This window comes from Mustela nivalis (assembly GCF_964662115.1).
Source record: "Mustela nivalis genome assembly, chromosome: 14".
NCBI lineage: Eukaryota > Metazoa > Chordata > Mammalia > Carnivora > Mustelidae > Mustela > Mustela nivalis.
In genome coordinates this window covers 92,823,954-92,849,623 of record NC_139033.1, presented here as the reverse complement: position 1 = coordinate 92,849,623, position 25,670 = coordinate 92,823,954, and the positions used below count along the sequence as shown (strand labels likewise).

The window sequence follows — 25,670 nt, the reverse complement described above, 5'->3', positions numbered from 1 at the left end:
GAGCACCGAGTGCTAGATGTTATATTGTACACATGAAACTAATACAACCATATATTGTTAACTAACTGGATTTCAAATGAAAACTTTTTTAAAATCCCAGTTTTTAGCTCACATTCTGGCTTACAAAAGGGATTTAGTCAGGAATTTGGAGATTAGTTAATGAACAAATAAGGGGTGAACAGGCAGTTGTTAGATAAAGTTACTATCTTTTCTGGCATGATCTTATACCTTTTATCTAGAATTACATTTAGCACTTTAGACTCTTCCTATTTTATTTTGAGTCATTAAACAAAAATTTTGTCAAAGGACCTTAGACTCCATCCAATTTGAGCAACAGTGTGAGAGAGGAAATGGTGTCCAGGAGGAAAAAAAAAAAAAAAGATGAAACTACTTTTGTTTACTAGTGAATGCATAGTTCTTCCACAGAAGAAGCTCTAAATGGTCATGGCTCCAGCTTTATATGTGTTCAGTCATATGTTCAGAAGTAGGTAACACTATCAAAAAATATAAAGCATCTGAGATTATTTCCCCTTATTTGAATGCTGGTGTATGAGTCTGCCGTGGTCTCTTGGGTGTTGATAGAAGACGCAGACTCATGGTTCAGAAATAATATAGTTTATTATTCACAGCAATAGAGGTAGCCAGAATATTAACAGTATTTGTGTGTGTGTGTGTGTGTTTGGGTGTTTGTGTGTGTGCGTGTGTGTGTGTGTGTGTAGGGGTGGGAGCTATATATCAGTTCTGAGCATCAGTTCCCACAAGAAGAATCAAAACAGAGGCAGATAATATTTGCAAACACAACAGGTTAAGTTAAAAAAAAAAAGATACTATTTCTGTCTTCCAAGTCTATTCAATACAACCATCTTCAAAGGATGGTCTAGAACAAATAATAAATGCAGAAATGTAAGCAACCAATTGAAAAGTGTCTCCCAAGAAACACACTTTGAGAGTCTTCATTTGACAAAAATACTATAGGATATTACATGGATCAGGTGCATTGAATACTGGAAATGTTAAAATAACAAGGGACCAAACATTTTTAAGCAGTTCTGGCATCCAGTAGAGTTCAAATAGGTTTTATAAAATTGAGGAAAGAAGCCATCAAAACCTGGGCCCAGGGACGCCTGGGTAGCTCAGTGGGTTAAGCCTCTGCCTTCGGCTCAGGCCATGATCTCAGGGTCCTGGGATCGAGCTCTGCATCAAGCTCTCTGTTCAGTAGGGAGCCTGCTTCCCCCTCTCTCTCTGCCTCTCTGCCTACTTGTGGTCTCTGTCAAATAAATAAATAAAATCTTAAAACAAAACAAAGCAAAACAAAAAACCTGGGCCCAATTTTCCCAAAAGCATGATTCTGATTCTAGTCTCTATGATGTTATCCCTTGAAGACAATGTCTCTCATTGAGTTGAATTAGTTTACTAAAGAGCATACCCCCATTTGTTGTAGGAGATAAACAATATGCAAGAGGCAAAATGCCACATGGAAGCCACCTGGTCTTCAGTGGAATATAGAATCTGTTCCTTTGGGATGAATTTGTTCCACATTTGAATTCCCACTTAAGGGAAAATAAGAGTGCCTTCTAATAGATTTTAAATAGGAAATGACAACGGAAGCTTATACAAGATTATAAAATGGGAAATTTCATTTAGATAAGCAATAATTTAAAAGTCATCTTCTTAATATTACAGACTCTTCACATAATCATAATTTTATTTTGGTATTATATGGTAATTTCATATAGTAAATATAAAGAATTTACCTCTGTAATTATAGCGAGTCTGGTCGTAGTTTAATGGCAACAAAACTTCAAGTTAGAAGTATGGTCTACCAATTATGAATACATTTGGAAATGGTGTGTCATCTTCACTCCACTTGTCTCACTAAAACAGTGAGCCAAAAAAAAGTAGGTCCAAGCTGTTTACTATGGTCAAAATGGGTTGCTTTTGCACTTGGTAAAGAAGCAGTCATATTTTGGAAGAAGAAACTGAGGCTATTAATATTTTCAACTTATTTTCAGAAAAGGAAAGAAAGGATAATCTAAGCTAAAGCCAAAATCTTACACAAGGTGGCAGGAGAATGATCTTTTCCCAGATAAAGGGTTTTTCAACTTAGCCATGTTAGGAGGAAGAAGAGATGAGACATTGTGGACTTGACTAGCGTTTGTACACTGTTCAAAAAGTTTTCAAAATAATGTGTATTATTTTTCTTCTTTTAGTTGAGACAAAAAACAAACAAACAAACAAAAAACCACTAATGAGCTTCCTTTTAAAAGGAGGTAAACAAGAAACTAACAAAGATTGAGTGTTAGATATTGTTCCCCTCCTTTTTTTTTTAAATTATGTTAGTTACCATACAATACATCATTAGTTTTTGAAGTAGTGTTCCATGATTCATTGTTTGTGTAAAACACCCAGTGCCCCATGCAATATGTGCCCTCCTTAATACCCATCACCAGGCTCACCCATCCCCACATCCTTCTCATCTTTAAAACCCTCATTTTGTTTCTTGGATTCCATAGTTTTTCATGTTTCATTTCCCCCTCCAATCCCCCCACTTCATTTTTCCTTTCCTTCTCCTAATGTCCTCCATGCTATTCCTTAGGTTCCACAAATAAGTGAAACCATATGATGATTGACTTTCTCTTCTTGACTTATTTCACTTAACATAATCTCCTCCAGTCCCATCCATGTTGATGCAAAAGTTGGGTATTCATCCTTTCTGATGGCTGAGTGATATTCCATTGTATCCATAGATCACATCTTCTTTATCCGTTTGTCTGTTGAAGGGGATCTTGGCTCTTTCAACAGAATGGCTATTGTGGACATTGCTGCTATGAACACTGGGGTGCATATGGCCCTTCTTTCCAGTAAAATAGAGCTAGCCTATGACCCAGCGATTGCACTACCGAGTATTGACCTCAAAGATACAGATGTAGTGAAAAGAATTAGGTATTGTTAAAGCACAAATGCAGGGGATAGAAGTTATGGTACAGAAGAGGGAAGGGCAACCATATGGCAGAGTAGAATAAAGTAGCTCAGGAAGAAATTAGTCATATCCAGATATTGTAAGGTATGTGGGGTTGGCAGGGAGAGCATGAGAAATCATGAGAGAAGAGAGAGAAAATGGACCAGGCAGGAGAGGTTTATAACATTTTAACATCTAAGGGAAGCATATGCAAAGCAGAATAGGAAAAGAAATAAAAGTTTTTATAAGACTCAATACATAAGGAATAACGTGGAGGACACTGGGAGATGGAGAGAAGTGTGCTGGGGGAAATTGGAGGGAGAGACAAACCATAAGAGACTGTGGACTCTGAGAAACAAACTGAGGGTTTTGAAGAGGACGGTGGCAGGTGGTTGGGTGAGCCCAGTGGTGGGTATTAAGGAGGGAATTTATTACATGAAGCACTGGGTGTGGTGCATAAACAATGAATTTTAGATCACTGAAAATAAATTAAAAGAAAAAAAAAGACTGACTACAGACATGGACCTCAGTGTAACACAGATATGGAACTCACTGGAATACCAGCCACTTCCCACCGACACACACAGACTATGATAATAATAAATAATAATGCAATTAAGAAAATTGCCTCCCAAATAATTTTTCCTCTTTTTTATTTTTATGATTATTATTTTTATTTTATTTTTAAAGTTTTTATTTAAATTCCAGTTAGTTAAAATAAGGTTAATATTAGTTTCAGGTGTACAATATAGTGATCAACACTGCCATACAACGGCTTAAATAAAAAAATGAAAAAAAAATTTTTTTTAAAGATTTTATTTTTAAAAACCTCTACACCCAAGGTGGATTTCAAACGTACAACCCCAAGATCAAGAGTTACATATTTTACTGACTGATCCAGCCAGGCACCCCAACAAATAAAAATTTTATAAAATTGTTGAGTTTGTGGGAGTCTCATTTGCTCAGTCAGTTCAGTGTCTGCCTTTGGCTCAGATCATGATCTCAAGAGTCCTGGGATCGAGCCCCATATTGCTCATGCTCTCTCTCTCTCTCTCTCTCTCTCTGGCTTTTGCTCTTAAATAAACAAATAAAATATTTTTTTTAAAAAATTGTTGAGTTTATTTAACTAGTTTTAAACTAGTAGACAGAGATGAAGATAAAGTATGATGTCATGGCAGGGAAAAATAGACCTTACACGTTTTAAAAATAAAATGCGCAATGCAAGTTACATCACTTCTTTGATCACCACACTGGGACTTTCCCTACTGAGTTGTTGTAATGTAAGGACCTATTTTATATTTTTATATTTTAGCAAGAGGCTTTCATTGAGGTTAACCCTGAAACTGTCCTTGCTCCCCTTCCCCCAGGGGATTCACTTAAAAACAAGACCTGGAAATCAGCTCCAGGTAACAAAGCCCATATACAAGGGTGGGTCAGGCCAGGTGGAGACATCAATCAGCAGGAGGGGGGGCGGTGTTTGCATATTGTTTCCCTAGATACTAAGGAGTATGCCCCACTCCTCTGCCCTTTGGGAACCGTTTTGGCACCAATCCTAATCAAGGTGTAATAGGCTGGGTCAAATGTCTATACTAGGGTAAATTGAACCTCAATTGGTCACCTAGCCTCACTGTGGAGTTTCCTGTGTGTGTTAAAATCTCATTGGTCACCTGTGCGTGGCCAGGCCTGACTGCATGGCCTTTGCCCTTAAAAGCTAGACTGTGAAACAGTGAAGGGTTGCCTTCTCTCATAAGAGGTGTGGCCCCGAACGTTCCGTTAGATTCTTGATGCTTGGCATGAAATAAGGCTTTGCTTGACCTTCGCTTTACATCAGTCTCGCTCCTTTAATCATAGACCCATTATTGGGGCATAACAGTATTAATCTTATAGTTATAAGTCCACAATGCATCCATCATCCATTCTACCCCTTCACATTCCCCTTTGCACAGACCCATGATCTAGAACAAGCCTTATTTTATAGTGCCTTGTAGGAGATTTTTGCTGCTGCCTAAATTGCCTACTTTCCTCTCACCATTACCACGGAAATTGGGTCCACTGAAACAAAGGGGTAGTGTAAGAAACCAATTCTTGCAAGTATAAGGTCATATAAGAGAATTTACAACACATGCTAGCATTATCCTACTGGACCCAGATCATTTGTATGTTTCTCTGTCTCTGAGAAATGTAGTTATTTACATGACTGAAACCTACAAACTGTTTGATATGACTACTAATATCACCTACATTATTTTAAAGCCTGTTTAGGGCTTCTGAAATACATAGGTTTTGTAAACACTTATTAAGCATCTTGTATATATCAAACACTTTAAAAACCTCTGCTTTAAAAACAAAACAAAAAAACTCTACCTCAATGGAACTTTGAGTCTGAAAAAGATACAGGCAATATACAAGGCAACAGATAAAATAAGTACATATTTGATTATATACTCCGAGGATGTCACATTAAATTGATATGAAAATGATGAGAAGGATCTGGATTTCTTGTCAAAATTTTTTGCCTTAAAAAGAAATTGATATTTAGGGAAAGTTGTTACTGAAAGAGGTCCCGTGTCAACCAAAAATGTTAAACCATGATCTGACTAAATTTTCCAGTTGTGATCATTGCTTTGTTTAGCTGTCTTATATTAAGACTGAATTTAGTAATTCAGTCTCAGATTTCAGTAAGTCTTTTTTTTTAATGATTTTATTTATTTATTAGAGAGAGAGAGGGAGGGGCAGAGGGAGAGGAAGAACCAGACTCCTTGCTGAGCAGGCAGCTGATGCAGGACTGGATCCTAGTACCCTGGCATCATGGCCTAAGCTGAAGGAAGACACTTAACCAACTGAGCCACCCAGGCACTCTAGACTGTAAACTTCTTTTTTTTTTTTTTTTAAGATTTTATTAATTTATTTGAGAGAGAGACAGTGAGAGAGATCATGAGCGAGGAGAAGGTCAGAAGGAGAAGCAGACTCCTCATGGAGCTGGGAGCCCGATGTGGGACTCGATCCTGGGACTCCAGGTTCATGACCTGAGCCGAAGGCAGTCGTCCAACCAACTGAGCCAAGCAGGCGCCCCTAGACTGTAAACTTCTTAAAGGTAAAAAAGTTTTTTCTTCTAGTAGTTCCACAGACATTTCTAACATCCATAAGAAAGCATGTACTGATGTAAAATGCCAGCAAATGAAATTATTTAGAAAAGAAAGAAAGAGAGAAAAGATATATCTGGATAAAGAGAAAAACAGAAAATCTAATAATACATTGAATTATTAGAGCAAATAGTGGAGGAAGAGAAAATAAATATGAAATAGAGATTTCCACTAAAAGAAAAAAATTGAATAAGGCAGGAGATTTAGAAAATTATTATGACAGACTTGAGAAAAAAATAAAATAGGAATTTTTAGAAAATAGCAATGAATGAAAAGGTAAATTGCTCCGACCTCTATAATATTAGCTGTTTGTTGTTGTTGTTGTTGTTGCTAATTTACCTATTTAAGCTAATAAACAAAGAAAGGTTTCATTTAGGGATAAGGTTTCTACATATATATATATATATATATATATATATATATTTTTTTTTTTTTCCATTTAGGGATAAGGTATATATATATATATATATATATATATATATATATATATATATATAAATTTTCATTGTTAGAAAATGTGTCACAGAAAGTGTTTAAACTTTAAGATACAGATGCAACATGTAACAAACTACATTGTTTGAACGTCTAATTTGTAAATGCTGTTAGAGGAAACTTGGTGGAAATGTCCTTATGTGGTTGTGTTTCTGGAACTAAGTATATTTATTAATAAGGAATAGTTTAAAATTATGAAATGACCAGGAGTGGACAATTTTCCTAATCCTATCAGCTCTTTGCAGCTCTTTTATTAGCCCCCTTCAGGAATATCAGCTTTATTTATCTAATTAAATTTTATATTAATGGGCTTTTGACTTTTGGCCTTTCTCTTCCTTCTGTTCTTTTTTACCCCCTAAATTACATGTTTCTGTTTAACAGCTACTATCAATTCTTTGATATGAATTCTCAGCATCAATTTACTAACTCCAGAGATGAAGCAGCATCAATGTTTAGAAGCGAAGAATACAAAGCCTTGGGCATCTGGATGGCTCAGTCAGTTAAGCATCTGCCTTCGACTCAGGTGGTGATCCCAGGGTGGTGGGATGGAACCCCAGTTTGAACTTTCTGCTCAGCTGGGAGCCTACTTCTCCCTCTCCCTCTGCCTGCAGCTCCCTTTGCTTGCGTTCTCCCTCTCTTTGTCAACTAAATAAAATAAAGTAAAATAAAATAATGTAAATAATACATTTATTTATTTATTAAAATGCAATTATTACACAATACGTAATGTAGTGCATAATTATAATAATGATTAAATAATTTATTAAATATTTATATTAAATATATCGATTTAATTAAATAACTATTTTTTAGAATTTAAAATATTTCAAATTTAGATTGTTAAATATTAAATCATTAATTTAATAAATAAATATCTAAACATAATTAAATAAAATAATTTATTTATTAAAATGAATAAAATAATGTTGTCATTATCTGAGCCTGTATTTTTAAATAGTCTAAAAGAACCATCTAATACAGTCTAAATACCTTGAGTTCAGATATTTATACTAGTTAACCCAGACACTCAACCCACAGACAGTTTCAAAACATTTGTTTTTATCTACTACTCAAAATACGATTGTAATGTATTTATTTATAACTTTGACATAGCAAGGAAACTTGGAGGAAAAGGAGACATTTGCTTTTAATATTTGAAAATTATTTTGTTGATTTAAAAAAAAATAAAACCCTTAACACATGAGCATTTCTTCTTAAATAACACTGTGAAGTTTCTGAGTCGCATTCTATTAAAAGTGCTGATAAAATGGCCTCAGTTACTCATTTAAATTATCAGCTGAATGGGTAACAAGTGAAGTAGAGAGCTTTTTAATTACTTATGAATGTATTGCTTGTGGATGGAGTGCCACATAGAGTTACCTCTCTTTTTGGCTTTGTTTTGTGAGCAGCAGTGGAATCTATGAATGAGATTAAACATAAGGACATTGACAGAAATTCTTAATGAACTTCTGGGGAAGGGCAATAAGTGCAAGGAAAACCTGCAGCAAGACTAATTACAAATTTCAAGTGGTCATCGCTTAATTATAGAAGCTTTTAAGTTCAAGTAATATATCTTTTTTATGAGCCTATCATGTTGTATTAATGACCACAAACTGCACTCTTGAACACTTATCTTTTCACATATTTCTTATTCTTAGTACTTAAAATTACCCTTATGATTGATAAGTAAATGGATTTTACTGACAATGCATTTATTTACATAAACAAATAATGCTGTTTATATATATAAAAACAATTGAATATGTGTATGTGTTCAATGAAATTTTTTTTTCAAATTAACATCTTAATTCTACCACATTGGTTACAAATAGATATAGACTTTATAGATTCATCAAATATTTTATTCTCAAATTTACATCTCCTTTGCGAAGTAAATGAAACTGTATATATTAAATATAATCCTATCACATGTAACAGTTACTAGTGCATCCCAGGACATACATAGGTCAGGTCCTACTCAAGGCATCACGGATAACTGGATTTAACTTTCTATCCTAGGAGTCTTCTGAATATTTCTGTGGCTTTTATACTACAATCAGGAGGAAGAATTCTTTTGCTAAAAGCTTCCAAATCACTATGTGAGTAGATTATTTGTAGACTAGTGATATAACATTATAGTTTAATATGTAAAGCATGATAAAATAAAATGCTATTGCCATATTTAATTTGTTCAGTAAAGCATTCATTTAGTTATCAAGCATTCATTTGCTTTTTTTAAGATTTTATTTATTTATTTGACAGACAGAGAGCACAAGTAGACAGAGAGGCAGGCAGAGAGAAAGGAAGGGAAGCAGGGTCCCTGTTGAGCAGAGAGCCTGATGTGGGGCTCTATCCCAGGACTCTGGGATCATGACCTGAGCAGAAGGCAGAGGCTTTAACGCACTGAGCCACCCAAGAGCCCCAAGCATTCATTTTCTTTATACAGAAGAGATAGAACAATATTATATAGTAGAAAATACAGTAAATAATCTAGAAACCTTGATCATTTTGTTTTGGCAATTTTAGAACATAAAATTAGCTAAAGCTCAAGTGCAAGTTATATTTGTATCCTAGGAGGAAAAGTTAATTAAAAGTTTGTTTATTACCATAGTTTAACACTTCAACAAAATGATAACGAGTCAAAAATTAATGAATATATGAAGTATACAATAAAAACAATAATCTTGAGTGAATGTGACTCACTGTAGGTATTGATAGGCTAGAAATCAAAGGGAAAGTATCTATAGAGTTTGTTCAGTTCCATGCTCATCAGATTAATAGGCTTTCTCATATTGCTTCCTTCACCACATTAATTTGTATAATAAAGTTTTCAAGAGTTAAAGACAGTGATAGGTTCATGGCTGGAGAGAAGGTACAGAATGTAAGATAGTTCAGCAGTGCTTATTATTTAAGAGAAAGACAGCATGGGAGGTGAGGGGTGGAAGGAAAGGGATAAGAAGAGAGAATCTTAAGCAACCTCCTTGCCCAGCACAGAGCCTATAGGGGCTTCATCTCATCGCCCTGAGATAACAACCTGAGCTGAAATCAAGAGTCAGATGCTTATCTAATTGAGTCACCCAAGTGCACCATTTTTTTTCCTGTATTTTTATTTTCATCTCTTTCCGTAACTGAGTTTCCCTTCAAAATCAGGACTTGCATACACAACCTAAATAATTATTTTGGTATTTGATCACTTGGAAGAGGAGAGAATGAGAAGAGCTAAGTGGTCCAGGAGAAACATATATGATTACAGACTGAGTGGATTATGATTGTGGACAACTGAGCATCAATCCTAATGCACAGAATACATCTCAGAATTATTTTCCTGAAACAAGAAAGAATCTGTTTGACCCACTGGCTTCTGCATCCTATCCACAGTGGTTAAAATTCATCCCAGAAGTAATTAATGTCCCTGACTTTTCTATTACTGGGCATGAGAGAGGAGCTGAGTGGGCTTGGTCAGTGTCCCACCTAATGAAAGGCAGAGCAGATTAAGGCAAAAAAAAAATTATTAGTTCTTTCCAAATTAGATTTAATGGGATTCTGTTTTTCATTCATGAATTCATTTTACATTTTATATTTTATCGATTTTTCTAAGCTTTGGCCAATATTCACTGCATTTTTGAATAGCTTTTATCTATTATTGTAAATCATTTTTCTGCTACATTTGTTTAGTCATGGTTATCCATTTCTTCTTCCAAATTTTTCAGATATGTGATATCAATTTCCAAATAAATTATTTAAAATGTTTATTCTTTATACTAAACTTCTATGAAAAACATTGATATATGTATTATGGCATATTGTTCTCCTTTCAACTTATTTTTTAAAATGTGAATGTGCCTTGGCAAATATATATTGTTTCTTTTTATGTTTATGTAGATTCTTCATAATTTTCCCAAGTTCATTGGCTTATGGTTTATATTTTTTTAATAATTTTCCTACTGCCAATTAATAGATTTTTTTCCATTACCTTGTCTAAGTTGCTATTGCCATTATAAGTCAAAAGCATCTGGAAATCTATATCCCTGTCCAGTTTCCTCAAATCACTCATTATTTTCAGGATCTAGTTGGATTTTCTTACAGGTTCCAGGTGGACAAGCTTTTGAACTGGTGCTAATTATTATTTCTGTTTCTGGCTTCCTACGTTTACCAGCTTAGGGATCATTTTTAACAATTATGGTGAAATGAGGCATCATATTCTTATTCTCAACTTCATTAATAATGATCTTAGTGTAACATGTCCTACAAGATAATAATAGATACATGTAAAATAATTTCATTGACCAAAAAAGTGCTTGAAAATGTAAATAAAACACAGTGGCAACCAACTAGTCATTTCAAGTTGAGCTATTTTTTCCCCCTTTATCTCCCTGTCTCTTTAATTTCCTGTAGCACATTCCAACAAAGTATTTTAAGGTGTTTTATATGCACATACATAGAGATCATCATGGAGTCTAAATCTAATAATTCCTTGTCAGTTTTAAATATTTTAAGTATTGTTCATTCCTATGTCAGTTGTCTAGTAACTTTTCCTCCACACTGCACTTAATTGCAAGGAAATATTTAATGTTAATATAAATTAATTAATCACTTTAATAAATATTTTTACCTTATGGATTAATCTTTGATGCGTATTTCTTAATTTTTTTAACTTTTAAAATTTTATTTATTGAGAGAGAGAGTGAGAGAGAGAAAGAAAAAGCGCAAGCAGGGGAAGCTGCAGAGGGAGAGGGAAAAGAAGAAGCAGGTTCCCCACCAAGCAGGGAGTCAAGCTCAGTCTCAGGGCCTTGGGATCATGATCTGAGGTGAAGGCAGAGGCTTAGCTGACTGAGCCACTGAGTCTAATTGTTATCTTTGATATTTAAGGAAATACTTTATCATCTCTAATTGATCCCCTATGTCACAAATACAGTTTTCTCTATGGTGCTATTAATTTTATTGTCTTCAAATGAGACTCTTTTTCTAGAAGCATTTTTAATCAGTCTCTTAGGTCTATAATTTTAGTTTTTATACATTTCATTTAGTATTTTCTTTTATCTTCATCATCTCTGAGTATTCCTGACCAGTACTCATTGGTCAAACCTTTCTTATTAATCTATTCCAAAAATTTGTTTATTTCCATAATATTTTGTTATGACTGCTGTCGTTCTTAGGTTTTGCCTTTATATTCTTTTTGTTTTGTTTTGTTGTTTTATGCTTTGGTGTTTTTGTTGTATTGTTTTGTTTTTCTTTTGAATTAATACAATTAAACCTTTAGATTTCCTTCATACCTTTAATTATTGTCACTTATTTTCACAAATGATATTACCATAGTACAGTAATTCTAAATATTTCTGAATTAGCTGTATTATTTCTTTTTAGGTATAAAGTTAACTTCCAGTTACATGGACTTAATATTTTGGTCATTCTATTCTAGTTTTATTGCCTTATCATTGGAAAATATAGCCTGATACTTAACTCTAGGGAATGATGTGGTAGAGCTAGGTTCTTGTCTCTTGGAGTCAAAGAAGGACCTCGTGGGCAATGGAGAGTGAGTAAGTGACAGAAGTTTATCAAGTGAATATATAGAAAAAGTTCTCACAACTAAGAGGGGTCCCCACTCAGTTAACAATGAGTCCCTTCAGGGTTTATTTTTTATAAAAAGGTAACCAGGCAACTTTAATCCTTTTAACATCTCTATCAATAACTGCTGCAATGGCTTACCTCCTTTTGAGGGTCTGATTATTCTTTTTTGGTTACAGGTGTTTATCATAGAGACACCCACCCCACATGACCCACCCCATACACCTAGGGCAGGGTGGTCCTCCATCCCACATGCCTAGACCAGGGTGCTCTTCCCGGGGTAGGGTGGTCCAATTTATCTCTTTACCACACCACATTTTGGGGATTTCTGAGAGCCTGTTCACAAAGTTCCCTATGGATCTCTTCCTCCCTAGCCCCACCTGTCCGTTACTCATTTTGAGAGTTGATATTACCAAAGTACTGTAATTCTAAAAATTTCTGAATTAGCTGTATTATTTCTTTTTAGGTATGAAGTTAACTTCCAATTATATGAATTTAATATTTTGGTCATTGTTTTCTAATTTTATTGCCTTATTCTTGGAAAATATAGCCTGATATTTAACTCTAGGAATTTATTGGAATATACTTCTGGCCTAAATAATGGCCTGTTTGTGTAAATGTTCAACTTATGCTTATATACTTACTGAAGACTATTGTTTTGGGGTCAGGATGGCTACATTTATTAATAGATCAGGACTATTAGATTCTCTAAATTTTGATGTCTCTTAATTTAATCTAATTAAATTATCAGTTAATGAAAGAAGTTAAATTTTTTATGTACTACTGCATCTACACTTATCAAAGTCTTTTGCTATAATTAGACAAGTATGTCATCCTGTTTTTATACCAAGTCTTACATTAAAAAAATCATACTATCTGTAATATTATTTATTATTATTATTATTATTTGTAAAGATTGTATTCATTGGGGGTACCTGAGTGGCTCAGTCAGTTAAGTGTCTACCTATAGCTCAGGTCATAATACCCGGGTCCTGAGATAGAGCCCCGCAGGGGGTTCCCTGCTCAGTGGGGTGCTTCTCCCTCTCCCTCTGTTATTCCCCCTGCTGTGTGCATGTTTTTCTTTTCTCACTCTCTCTCAAATAAATAAGTAAAATTTAAAGATTATCTCTCTCAAATAAATAAGTCAAATTTTTTTTCTCAATGGGAGGGAGAAGCAGACTCTCCACTGAGCAGGGAGCCTGATGCAGGGCTCAATACCAGAACCCTGGGATCATCACCTGAGCTGAAGGCAGACACTTGAACCGACTAAGTCACCCAGGCACTCCAGTTGTTTATTTATTTATTTTTATTATGCATATGTTTTATCTCTCTTTTCTTCAAGTCTTTTTTTCGATCTTTTTACTTTTTTCATAAAACTGAATTATTTCAAGATGACTTGGTCATCCTCTTTTCCCCTACCCCATAGGTCATAGATACATTTTAACTGTTAAAATAATATTAGTATTTAAGTGCTGCCTACACAAATTAAGGCAAATTATCTGTGGTCTGTATTCCTGAAATTTTTTTTTTTATTATGCCTTCCTATTCCAGTGACATTTTATAAGGATCTAAGTGTTTACATTTGTGATTTTTTTTTCAAGATAATAAAGCTATTACTTCATTCTTTTTTATATCTGATGTTATTTAAAAAATTTCTGTCAGTCTGATACTTGTTTCTTTATTAATGAATTATTTTTTTTCTCTCTAACACTTATGATTTTTTTTTTGTCTTTGGTATGTATGCCCTAGTTTGGGATTCATAGAGTCAACTATAGTTATGAATATTTTCTTTCTTTTCTTGTATGTAAGTTTTAATCCAGTGTCTTGACTATTTTATGCTTGAGAAACAGATGTACATTAATATTCAAATATTTCTTTCCTTTTTCTTCTTTCATTTAAAAAAAGTCATTTATTTTATTTTATTTAAAAAATATTTATTTATTTATTTGGAGTAGAGAGAGAGGGTCATGAAGAGTGGCTGATTATATACTTTCAATTTGGGAGGAGGTTAGGGATAGCACAGGCCTCCAAGGTATTTTATAAACAAGGTTTCCAGGACCTTGAGGGGGCTAGCTATTGTTAGGGAAAGGTCATTTATTACTATTTAGTAAAAACTCAGGGAAGAGACTCTTCTGATGTGTATCAGTGGGTATATGCTTGGGAGATGATTGCCAATGTATATCTTGAGGGTAGGGGTGGGGAGTAGAGATAAAGAAGTTTCCAAAGTAATTTTTACATGTGAAAGTAGATTTTCAGTATCCTGGGGGGGGGTGGACTAAGAATGCTTTTTGCCCTGAGTGGATGTGTCCACATGGAAGCAGCTGAGTCCCCAGAGGAACTTCAAGGACTTGTCAACAGGCTATGAGTAGTAAGGAAATCTAATTTTCTCTCTAGGTTTTGTTCCACACACATCACCTACATCTTACACCTCTTTTATATTAATAATTTTAATGCTTTGCTGGTATCCAGATGACTATATCCTTAAGTGACTTCTTATCGCTATTGAATCCATTACGTATTCTATCCATTGTATTCTTAATTCAACTAGATTACATATATTTAATCTATTAGTACCACTAGGTTCTTATTCTTGTTTTCATTTCAAAATCTTTCCTTATTTCCTTACATTATTTATTGGGTATATATTTTTTTAATATAATTTTTTATTTTTTATAAACATATATTTTTATCCCCAGGGGTACAGGTCTGTGAATCACCAGGTTTACACACTTCACAGCACTCACCAAAACACATACCCTCCCCAATGTCCATAATACCACCCCCTTCTCCCAAACCCCCTCCCCCCAGCAACCCTCAGTTTGTTTTGTGAGATTAAGAGTCACTTATGGTTTGTCTCCCTCCCAATCCCATCTTCTTTCATTTATTCTTCTCGTACCCACTTAAGCCCCCATGTTGCATCACCACTTCTTCATATCAGGGAGATCATATGATAGTTGTCTTTCTCCGCTTGACTTATTTCGCTAAGCATGATACGCTCTAGTTCCATCCATGTTGTCGCAAATGGCAAGATTTCATTTCTTTTGATGGCTGCATAGTATTCCATTGTGTATATATACCACATCTTCTTGATCCATTCATCTGTTGATGGACATCTAGGTTCTTTCCATAGTTTGGCTATTGTGGACATTGCTGCTATAAACATTCGAGTACACGTGCCCCTTTGGATCACTACGTTTGTATCTTTAGGGTAAATACCCATTTATTGGGTATATTTTAAATCCCTGATATACTCACTTATTATATATAAGCTGTCAACCTTATTCTTCTTTTGAGGTAGCTATATCTTTTTGGGTTTTAGGACATCATACCAACAATGCCAAATAATTTTCAGACAACAGCAGGATCTCCAAGAATTCAACTAAATTCTGACACTATCTACCTGAACATAGCGTAAGATTTCATCAGTTAAGGGATCAGTCCTCCAAGACTATCTCCAACCCCATCTCAGATGCCAGTCTCACTGTAGGCCCCAGGTTATTACCTGTGCTTGTGACTGAGCAACTACAGGTTGGAGGTCCCAGTGGCCTACTTCTTTCGTTCTTTTAATTTGCTACAGGGACTCACAAACCTCGGAAAAATACTTACTTTGTGTTTGCCAGCTCATTAAAAGATATAATAGAAGATTTAAATCAATAGATAGATAAAGAAGTGCACAGGGCAAGGTATGGAGAATGGGCACAGAGCTTCTATTACCTTCTGTAAGACTGCCACTCTTCCTGCCTTTTTATACATTTAACAAACTAAAAGCTTTCTGAACGCAGTCCTTTCAGGTTTTCTGTGGAGGCTTCATGACATAGTCATGACTGACTAAATCATTGTCATTTGCTGATCTAATCTCCAGCTCCTCTTCCCTCCCCAGATAATCCTGAATTGGGAGGAAGGGGAGGCATGTTGGGCAAAAAGTTATGAAGGCTTTCACCAAGTGGTTGGTCCTTCAGGCAAACAGCCCTTGCCTTGAGTGAGGTCTGAAGGTCACTTCATTAACATAACAAAACACACCTCTCTCACCCTTATCACAGGAAATTCCAAGAGTTTTAGGAGCTGTGAGTTAGTAGCCATGGTTGAAAACCAAATATTCAGATGACCAAAATATATTTCTTGTAAACCACTATATTACACTACATGCTTAAGTATTTAATTATGTGATCTTTTAAACTAATATTTTTCTAAGAGTCTAAACTGTTCTGTCAGTAATCTGGATTGGGGAGTGATGTATTGCCAAATTTCTGTCCTTTCAGTCCAGGAAGTCAAAGAAAAACAACAGGAGAGCCCCTTAGGGCAGGAACTTCAATGTAACAATGTTGACTACTACTCCCTTTGCTTGATTTTTTTTTTTAAAACAAGCAAATCATCTCTTCAGAGTTGCAGTTTAAAGCCAAGAACATGCGGAATTGGGAGAAAAAAATAATTAAATTTGGAGACTTGCAGAGGTAGAATCAGAGTAGTGAAAGCCATTACAGTAACGGAACTAACTGAGGTCAGTCTTTGGTGAATCACAGAAACAGGTGGAGTTGTCAAACAAAGGAATCTTTGTTTACAACATACAAGGAGACCACAGGGAATAAGTTCCAAAGCCTTGACTGTTTGAACAGGAGAGAGATTTTTATTTAGTATTTAAGATGAATACTCAGAAGGGAGAGATTTATTATCCCGTGTATGGTTGGTCATAAGGTTGTGGATGCATGCACATCCACATATGTATTTGTGCAATATGTATTGTATGTTCACATGAATGAAGCTTGTATTCCACCGAGGGCAGAAACTTCAACGTTAGAATAAAGCAGAGGTAACTGTTGGACAAGGGAAAGGGGCTCTGCAGGCTTCAAGAGCAAATATAAACTAGATGGGGTCTTGGGCTCATTCTCTGGGACAAGGAATGCAAGGCCTTGATTACTTTTGAAATAGCACTAGGAGTTTTACCACTGATTTATTATCTCAGTAGCTTAGGCTATTTCCTGGTCTGGTGGTGACTGTTAGTTTTCCCACTGCCTTGTTCCCTCAAAATCCTTAACTAGTGAGGTTTTTGCATTTCTTTGTAAGAACCTCGCAGGAAGTTTTGGAAGAAGTATGCTTGGGCAAGTACACAGGTGGGGTATAGATCATTGAAAATAGCTGGGGACAAAAAATGACTTTTCTTATGTCAGGAAAACTATATCTCATCTTTAATTTTCTGGGAACCTCTAACTCTTTCTGCTGATGTTACCAGCAGGCATCTGAGATATTACTGATTGTTCTCTTGAACCTAAGGAAAAGGAAATGTAGAAAGCAAAAGACAAAACTTTAAAATCTATCCTGCAACTCATCAATTCACTGCAGCCACCTCTCTGTCTTTCCCTTTCTCTTTTTCTCTCTTTCTCTTTCTCTCTCACTTTCTCTCTCACATACGCACAACACACGCAAATCAACTTAAAACAATTTTTAATTTTCCCTATTCCATTTTAATATACTTGAGCCATGATCATTTTCTTAGTAAATACAAGGAAAAAAAATCTAGGATTCCATCATTCTGTGTGATTAAAATATTGAGGAATTTACTTCCAATAGCACTTATAAAAACATATTTTATTTAAGTAATATTATATAATCAGGTGCCTGCATTTTTCTTATTCTCCAACTAGTGTTATTTGGCAATTAATATTTTGTCAATCAATATTCCCCTATATCTGAATGTGTGGGCAGTGAGAGATGAGTGAGAGGCAAGGATGGTGAACACTCCCAACAACTGCAGACTACATATATCTTAAGCCATGATTTTCTTTGCAAATGTTCTAGTCATACCTCCGTGTACCAGGAAAGAAGTAGCATATTTCTTGAAAGACACAGCTATCAAAGCTCCATTGAGAAACTGTAAAGATGGAGAAGGGATTTGCAAATTAAATATATGATAATGGACATCTACTCTGATTATTAAAAAATGAAAAAAATAAAAAACCTTACTAATAACCAGAGTATCCAATTTTACATGTGAAGAAAATTATTGAAGAGACATGTCACCAAAAGGATATGGATGGCTTATAAGCACATGACAAATTTATCAACATTTGGACATTTAAAAAATACAAATTAAAATCATAATGAGACATGCTTACATATCTATTAGAATGGCTAAAATTATAAAGGCTAATTGTACTTCGTCTGAGCTAGATTGAGAAGCAACAAAAAATCTAAACTGTTGTTGGCATATATCATGATACCACCACTTTGGAAAATAGTTTGAAAATTTTTTTAAATGCAAAATATGTTGCAGTTACACAAATAGCTATTTTACTTCTAGGCATTTAACCAAGAGAAACAAACCCTATGTTCATACAAGGACTTGTATATGAATTTCATAGCAGCTTTATTTTTAAGAATTGAAAACAGTGGAAATGTTCATCAATGTCCATCAATAGAGCAAAGACAAATTATGATCTATTCATTAAAGAGATTACTATTCAACATCAAAATGAACTATTTACAATTGGAGATTTTCAAAGTAATGATGCTTTTCTCAAAGAAAAGCCAGGCAAAGAATAGTATATACTGTGTGATTCCATGACTATAAAAAATCTAGAAAATACAAATTTATATATAGTCACAGTCATCAAATATATTGGTGTGATTTTAGTGCCTTCTTCTGTGCTCCCATAGCTTCCTACACTTGGATCTCCGAGCATTTGTTACACCATGTGAAAATATGAACTCTTTTTCTTTATTCCGTCTTAGTAGAATAAGAATCCTTGAAATTTTATGGACATTTGAACTCTCAGTTATTAGCAGAAATTCTATCACACAGTAAGTTTCCAAATATAAAAGCCAGAGTTTTACAATGACTTCTAAGCTTTTACATGATCTAGCCACTCATTTAACCTCTGTGACCTCTTTCCCTGCTACTCTTCAGTCACTCACAGTGGCCTCCTTGCTATTCCTCAGATATGCCAGGCATGATCCAACCTTATGGCCTTCAAGATAGCCAATTCCTTTTTCTGGAGTGACCTTATTGCTGATAGTTCTGGGCAAATTCATCACCTTTCCATACCTTTGTTCAATTGTCAGCTTCATTGTAACAACCCTGATCTTCCTATTAAAAATTTTAACTCCCCATTCCCTGCCTAGCAACCTTGATTTTTCTCACCCTGATCGAATTTTTCTTTTTCCCCATTGTACTTATCATTTTTGAATGCACTATGCAATTTTTATTAAGGTTTATAGCTTTTAATTGTCTCACCCATGAAAATAAAAGTTCTACAAAGCCAAGTATTTCATTTACCAGTGTAGTCTGAAGTAATATCTGCCATATAATAGGTTCAATAGACAATTGGTAAATTTCAAAATAAATTAATGTTGAGAGTATACTGAATTTCATAAGTCATTTCAATAATTTTTTCCAAAAAATAAACTATGTAAAACATACCTTAAATTTACTTTCAAAATATTTTATAGCATATAATGGACAATATACATAAGCCTTAAAGAAACAATCATAGAAATAACCATTTCATACCTACTTAAAAACTGCATAATACCACACTCCTAGATCCTCTCTGAACGCTCTAAAATGACCCTTCAAAAGAATTACATTTTTAAAATAACAGATTTTTTGTCAAATAATTTAATAAAACAAAAGTTTCTTTCATCTATGTAGATCATATTAAATGTTTTTAATAAGCATGAAATTATAACTCTGAAGTGTGCTAAAATGAAACCACCTGCGAAGGGTGAGAGAACAAAAATAAACATCATTTTTTCCAAATAAGAGGAATTTATTACCTTTGAATCAAAGCATGTGGATTTGTTCAAACTGGCAATAAAGGAATATGGAAACACAAACCATAGAAAGTCATATTTTAGATTTCTAAAAGACTTCGAAGTGAAGAGTATACATTCACTTCTCACTTATTGCTCCTACATATTCATGAATTTGAGAGAAAAAATAGGCCCTGTGTGTCTTAGCAACTAATGGGATATATTTTGATATTTACATGCTTACACATATTGTGTGTTATAGTCTTCTCTTTTACATGCAGTAAAAAGGTTAACCCCTTTTCTGCAGAGATCTGAAAATGTGAAACAGTGCCTGAGTAGCTGAATTCATCTAATTGGAATTTCTTGCAGGTCTAAGACTTATTGTTTTTCACTTGACTGCCTCCTTTTTCATCTGTCAATTGGTTACAAATTCTGGTACTGAAGAGAATACATTGGGGCTGGTGGCTCAGTGGGTTAAAGCCTCTGCCTTCAGTTCAGGTCATGATCTCAGGATCCTGGGATTGAGCTCCACATCGGGACATAATGCAACGACAGATAGTTTATATGGGAGCCCTTTGGGTACTCTGGTGGATGAATGTTTTTAAATTAGTTTTTCATGGACATGGGGAGTTAGAGACGAGAAGGGAGGTGGGGGAAATTGGAAGGGGAGCTGAACCATGAGAGACTATGGACTCTGAAAAACAATCTGAGGGTTTAGAAGGGGCGGGGGGTTGGGAGGTTGGGGTACCAGGTGTTGGGTATTATAGAGGGCACTGCTTGCATGGAGCACTGGGTGTGGAGCAAAAAGAATGAATACTGTTATGCTGAAAATAAATAAAATATAAATTTTAAAAATATTAGTTTTTCGTAAACTACAAAAAAAATAAAAGCGCTCACATTTATAGCATACACTTTATGGTTCACAAAGAACGTGCCAACAATAAAAATAATGATGGGAAGGGAAATTTTTTTTTACCGTTACAATTCATAGAAAAGGAGGTACAGGGAAATTGAATGAAAGGGAATAACAAAGTAGGTTCATAAGTCAATCTTCCTTGTAAAAAAATTAACCTGAAAGTGCGTTTCTGCCACCTCTCTACTGTGTGATATGATAAAGAACGACCACGATACATGAATTATTGTTCGGGGTTTTGAAAAGCATAATAGCTTTATACCAACACTTGAGTATTTATTTATTTATTTATTTATTGCTAACAAGATAGCTCGATTTGATATGCGTTTCCTGACAACCAACCTCAGAAATAATTCCATCTTCATGAGAAGTCAGAAAGAACCACAAACCAAACCTCAAAATAGATTCAAAGAGAAAATACTCTAAAAAATTTCCCTTCCTGGGGCACTGGAATGGCTCAGTGAGTTAAAGCCTCTGCGTTTGGCTCAGGTCATGATTCTAGGGTCCTGGGATTGAGCCCCATGTCTGGCTCTCTGCTCTGTAGGGAGCCTGCTTCCACCTCTCTCTGTGTCTCTCTATTCCTGCTCTCTGCCTACTTGTGATCTCTGTCTGTCAAATAAATAAATAAATAAATAAAATCTTAAAAAAAAATTTCCCTTCCTATCAGAAGCACACCAAACCACTAACAAATTCCCCCAGAAAGCTTCATCTAAAAGGTTGTAGTTTCTTCAGATACCCAGCAGGACCTTCTTCTCTGGGCCTGGTATTTCTTCAATGTCCTTTTCCAGAGAATAAGACACTAAACTACTGAGCGCCATGGGCCTCAGAACCACGGAAGAGATGATTAGGGGCAAAAAGCATGCCTCTGGTCACCAAGAAGGTATGGAAACGTTTGCTGCTTTTCTGCATTTTTCAAAGCTGAGTTTTTAGCTGGAGGCCGCTCCTTTATGATAAATTGCTGATACCGTATAGGAAAAGCTATTATATGATCTTTTTCAAACCATTTCCTATCTTTGCATTCTCATGTGCCAAGACAGACACGGATTATTTAAAACCCTGAAGAGAGTGCTCTTGCATTTAAATTGCCTGTAACCTTCGTGTAATAGATTTATGATTGATGATAGATTTAGTAAAAATATAACTATTTTACATATTTACTCTCAGTAAACGATTTCAACCTATGCTCATTTAAGTAACTTGCTGCATAATCCCTTTTCTATTAAACCATAGTGCAAGGACCAATGCCGCGTTTCCGAGAGAACCCCAAGCTATTTTTCTAGAATGGCTCTATGCCTATATATCAGGTGTCCTGTTTTCACTCCCTTTGTGGAGCACCTACCCTGGAGGTCATGTAATAACCAATGACCAAAAAACAAACAAAAAACCCAAACATCCAGGTCGAAGTGCCATCCCTGCCTGGAGATGAGTAGACTGCTCAACAGATCCTGGGCAGGCATCTCAGCCCAGGCCTGTGCTGGGGAAGCTGGAGCTGGCTTTGGGCGCAATCAGGAAGCCAGCAAACTGACCAGAGAGTGCAGCCACGGTGAACAGGACTGATGATCTTTTGGCAGCCAGGCCACGCGCGGACACCCGCTCAGGGAGCCAGGCTAGGAGGCTGCCCAGCGCCTGAGCTGGCAATGCTTACAAGCCCCCTGGGGCTTGCCCCGCGCCCCAGCCCGGGCCTGGCCTCAGGAGGGAGGGGGGCGGGGGCGGTGCAGAGAAGGGGCTTTGCTAATTGCTGAAGTGGGAAGTGAGCTCAAGGAGGATGTGGTGGAGAGTCTGGGAGGAGGTGGAGCGGCTGGCGGAGGAGGGGCGCGCAGCGCCGCGGTGCTGTGCTGCGGCCCAGTTGGGACTGCAGGACCCACCGGACTCGCCGCCCATGCGCTCCCGCGTGAGGCCCTGCTGTCCAGCTCCTGCTGCCTGCTGCCCCTTCCTGCCCCAAGGCTTCTCCTGACCACCCTGGAGATGAGGAGACTGCTCAGACAGATCCTGGGCAGGCATCTCAGCTCAGGCCTGTGCTGGGGCAGCTGGTTCCTGGCTTTGGGCGCAATCTGGAAGCCAGCAAACTGACCCAAGTGTGCAGCCGGCATTTAGGACTGATGACCTTTTCACAGCCAGGCCGGGCGCAGACACCTGCTCAGGGAGCCAGGCTAGGAGGCTGCCCAGCACTGGCGCTGGCAACACTTGCAGCCCGCCAAGGCTTCGCCCCCCACCCCAGGCCGGCCCGGGCCTCAGGAGGGAGGGGGGCGGGGGCGGCGCAGAGAAGGGGCATTGCTAATTTCCAAAGCGGGAAGTGAGCTTGCTGAGGACTCAGGAGGGAGGGTCGGGGGCCGGGCGGGAGCAGCCCGGAGAAGGGGCTTTGCTAATTGCCAAGGCAGGATGTGAGCTCTCGGAGGACTCAGTGGAGAGTCTGGGAGGAGGTGGAGGGGCTGGTGGAGGAGGGGCGCTCAGCGCCAGGGTGCTGTGCTGCAGCCCAGTCGGGACTGCAGGACCCACCATACTCGCCGCCCTCGCCACCTGTGCACTCCCCTGCTCCAGCCTAGCCCCCGAGGCCCCGCTGTCCCGTTCCGCCGCCTGCTGCCCCTCCAGGCCCCATGGCTTCTCCGGAGGACCCTCTGCTCACAGGTAAAGTGACACCGCGCCGCGCCCTCACCTGGAGCAGAAAACGGGGGCCACGAGCTGGGGGGGGGCGGGGCCCAGCCTCCCGCAAACCCCATGGCACCGGGACCACCCAGGCCGCCGCGTTGCACCCAGTCCCCCAGGGGTCGGGCCAGGCACAGCTCCACACGAGGTACCCCCGCCCCGAAAAAGGGCGGGCTAGCCCCCATTGTTTGGCACCCCCACGCGTGGACCAGAGCCTCCTGCCATTCCCAGGCCACCCAGAACCCAGAGAGTGAGGCCTTGGGTGCTTTCTTGTGACAGATTCAAGGCAATTCTTCGACTTTGGGACTTCAGAGTTAACATAGTTTTCATTTGTGATTATTATTTTTGTGTGGGGGCCATAGCTTTTCTTTTGACCTATGGTTGTTTTCACTCCCGGTTCTGAAGAAGCCCCTAAATCCTAACCCTGTTGAGGACTCTGAAAACCTCTAAGAGCAGCAGTGCTGGGGGACAGTGTGGACACATGGTTTGGTTTCTCCTCTGGCCTGATTTTGTGGCAGCCCCGCTCTGTCCTCCTCAGACTTCAGAGCAATATCTGAACAAGTGGAGAAGGGACCAGGGGGTCAGGAAGGTGGCTACCGAAGAGTGACTTTTCTGGAGGGTGACTCAGCTAGCAAGTGAGCATATTAGTCCAGCTCTGCCTGCAGTTGGGATGGAGCTGAACAGGGCCCAGGGAAGGGGAGGAGGAGCAGAGAGTGGGGACAAAAAGAATAAAGAGGAGATTCAGATGAAGGGAAGTAATGGGGAGGAAAGAGAAGAAACTCTAGAAGACAGGCATGTAGAAAGGAAAAGGGATGAAGTGGGCATTGGGAAAGGGCACCACCAGGGAAGGAGAGAGGGGAAGGGAAGAGGGAGGAAGAGAGGAAAGGGGAAAGGGAGAAGGGAGGAGTCAGCATGCCAGGGCTCCCTCTGCATCTGAAGAAGAGGTGGCTGGTCCAGCTTGTCAAACAGGGTGCTCACTCTTTGGTCCCAGTTTCTGCTCCCAGTGCTACTGGGCTTTTCAAGGAAGGCAGGCTGTCCCCTGGGACCTACTGGAGCCCACTGGAGCCCACAGGAGGGTGAGAGAGGTAAGATGCCACCTGGTCCTGTCCTGAGCTGCTCCCAGCCACCAGCCTCACCACATGGTGCAAGAGGGACCCCAGAACAAAGGAAGGACACAGGCCCGCATGTCTGCCCCTGGCCCTGGGCACTTAGCTCATCACAGTGAACCACACTGCCTCCTCAACCCAGGCTTTCAAAGCCTCCTTCTTCGTTCCTGGCTTTCATGTCTGTAAGAACATGAGCCAGATCTAATTCATCTCCAACAGACAATTCTGACTCATCTCGTGTCAGATTTTTATTAGTGGCTGTGATAGAGTAAGATAGCAATGCTCCAACAAACGGACTGTTTTCTCCCACTTGACCTCAAGTATAAGAAATGTAATTTATACATTTTCTTAGCGAAAACATCTTGTCTCCTTCCATTAAGCTCATAACGTGGTCTAATAGTATACATTTGCCTTCGTTAGATGCGAAGCGATACAGAGGTCCTTTTTTTTTTTTTAAATTATACAAGGTAAAGTCAGTGAACACATCCAACTTGACGAATACGTCTCTAAAAGGTCAATCCAGGCAAAGCTTTTTCTGCCTAAAGTTTGGAGCCTACGTGGTGACGTTTTTAAAATGCTTTCAGTCCCTCAGTGAGGCTCTTAGAAGCTAGCCAGGGCTTACTACGTGCCAGGCACTGTGTCAGGTGTTGGAGCTAAAGAAAAGGAGAGCTTGGAGGCTGGCTGGGGAGGGACATCCGTGACACAACCACAGCTAGAAACGGAGGCCAGTGCTAGAAAAGAGAGAGCAGGCTGCATGGAGAGTGTGTACCATGGGGCTAGTTAGCTCACGAATAAGTGGGAGTAACTGGAGTGGGGAGATGGGGGAGAGGAAGAGGGTCTTCCCATCAATGGGAATCACCTGTGCTTGGAGGCAGGTGCCATGAGGGGTCTCCACAGGAAGAGGGAGGCAGTGTGGTTGAAGGGCAGAGAGATGGGGCAGAACAGGCATCAGTCAGTTGGAGGGGTATGAAGAGACTGATGGTAGGATTATGGGTGCCTTTGGAGAACTGAGAATTTGTTAGAAGATCAGTGCAGATTTCTATGGAGACAAATGCCAGGAACTGATAGGTCTTTGAAAGGTCACTCTGGCTGCCTTTTGGCAA

General features: G+C 38.0%; 1 long non-coding RNA gene across 1 annotated transcript in view; it reads left to right on the top strand.

Annotated features, from left to right (window-relative positions):
* The first annotated feature begins 23,367 nt into the window (after nucleotides 1-23,367).
* LOC309847918 overlaps nucleotides 23,368-25,670 on the top strand; it is a 39,470-nt gene continuing 37,167 nt past the window's right edge. Inside the window, exon 1 of the long non-coding RNA XR_014302719.1 lies at nucleotides 23,368-23,443. This is a non-coding gene — a long non-coding RNA (uncharacterized lncRNA). The remainder of the gene's footprint in view (nucleotides 23,444-25,670) is intronic.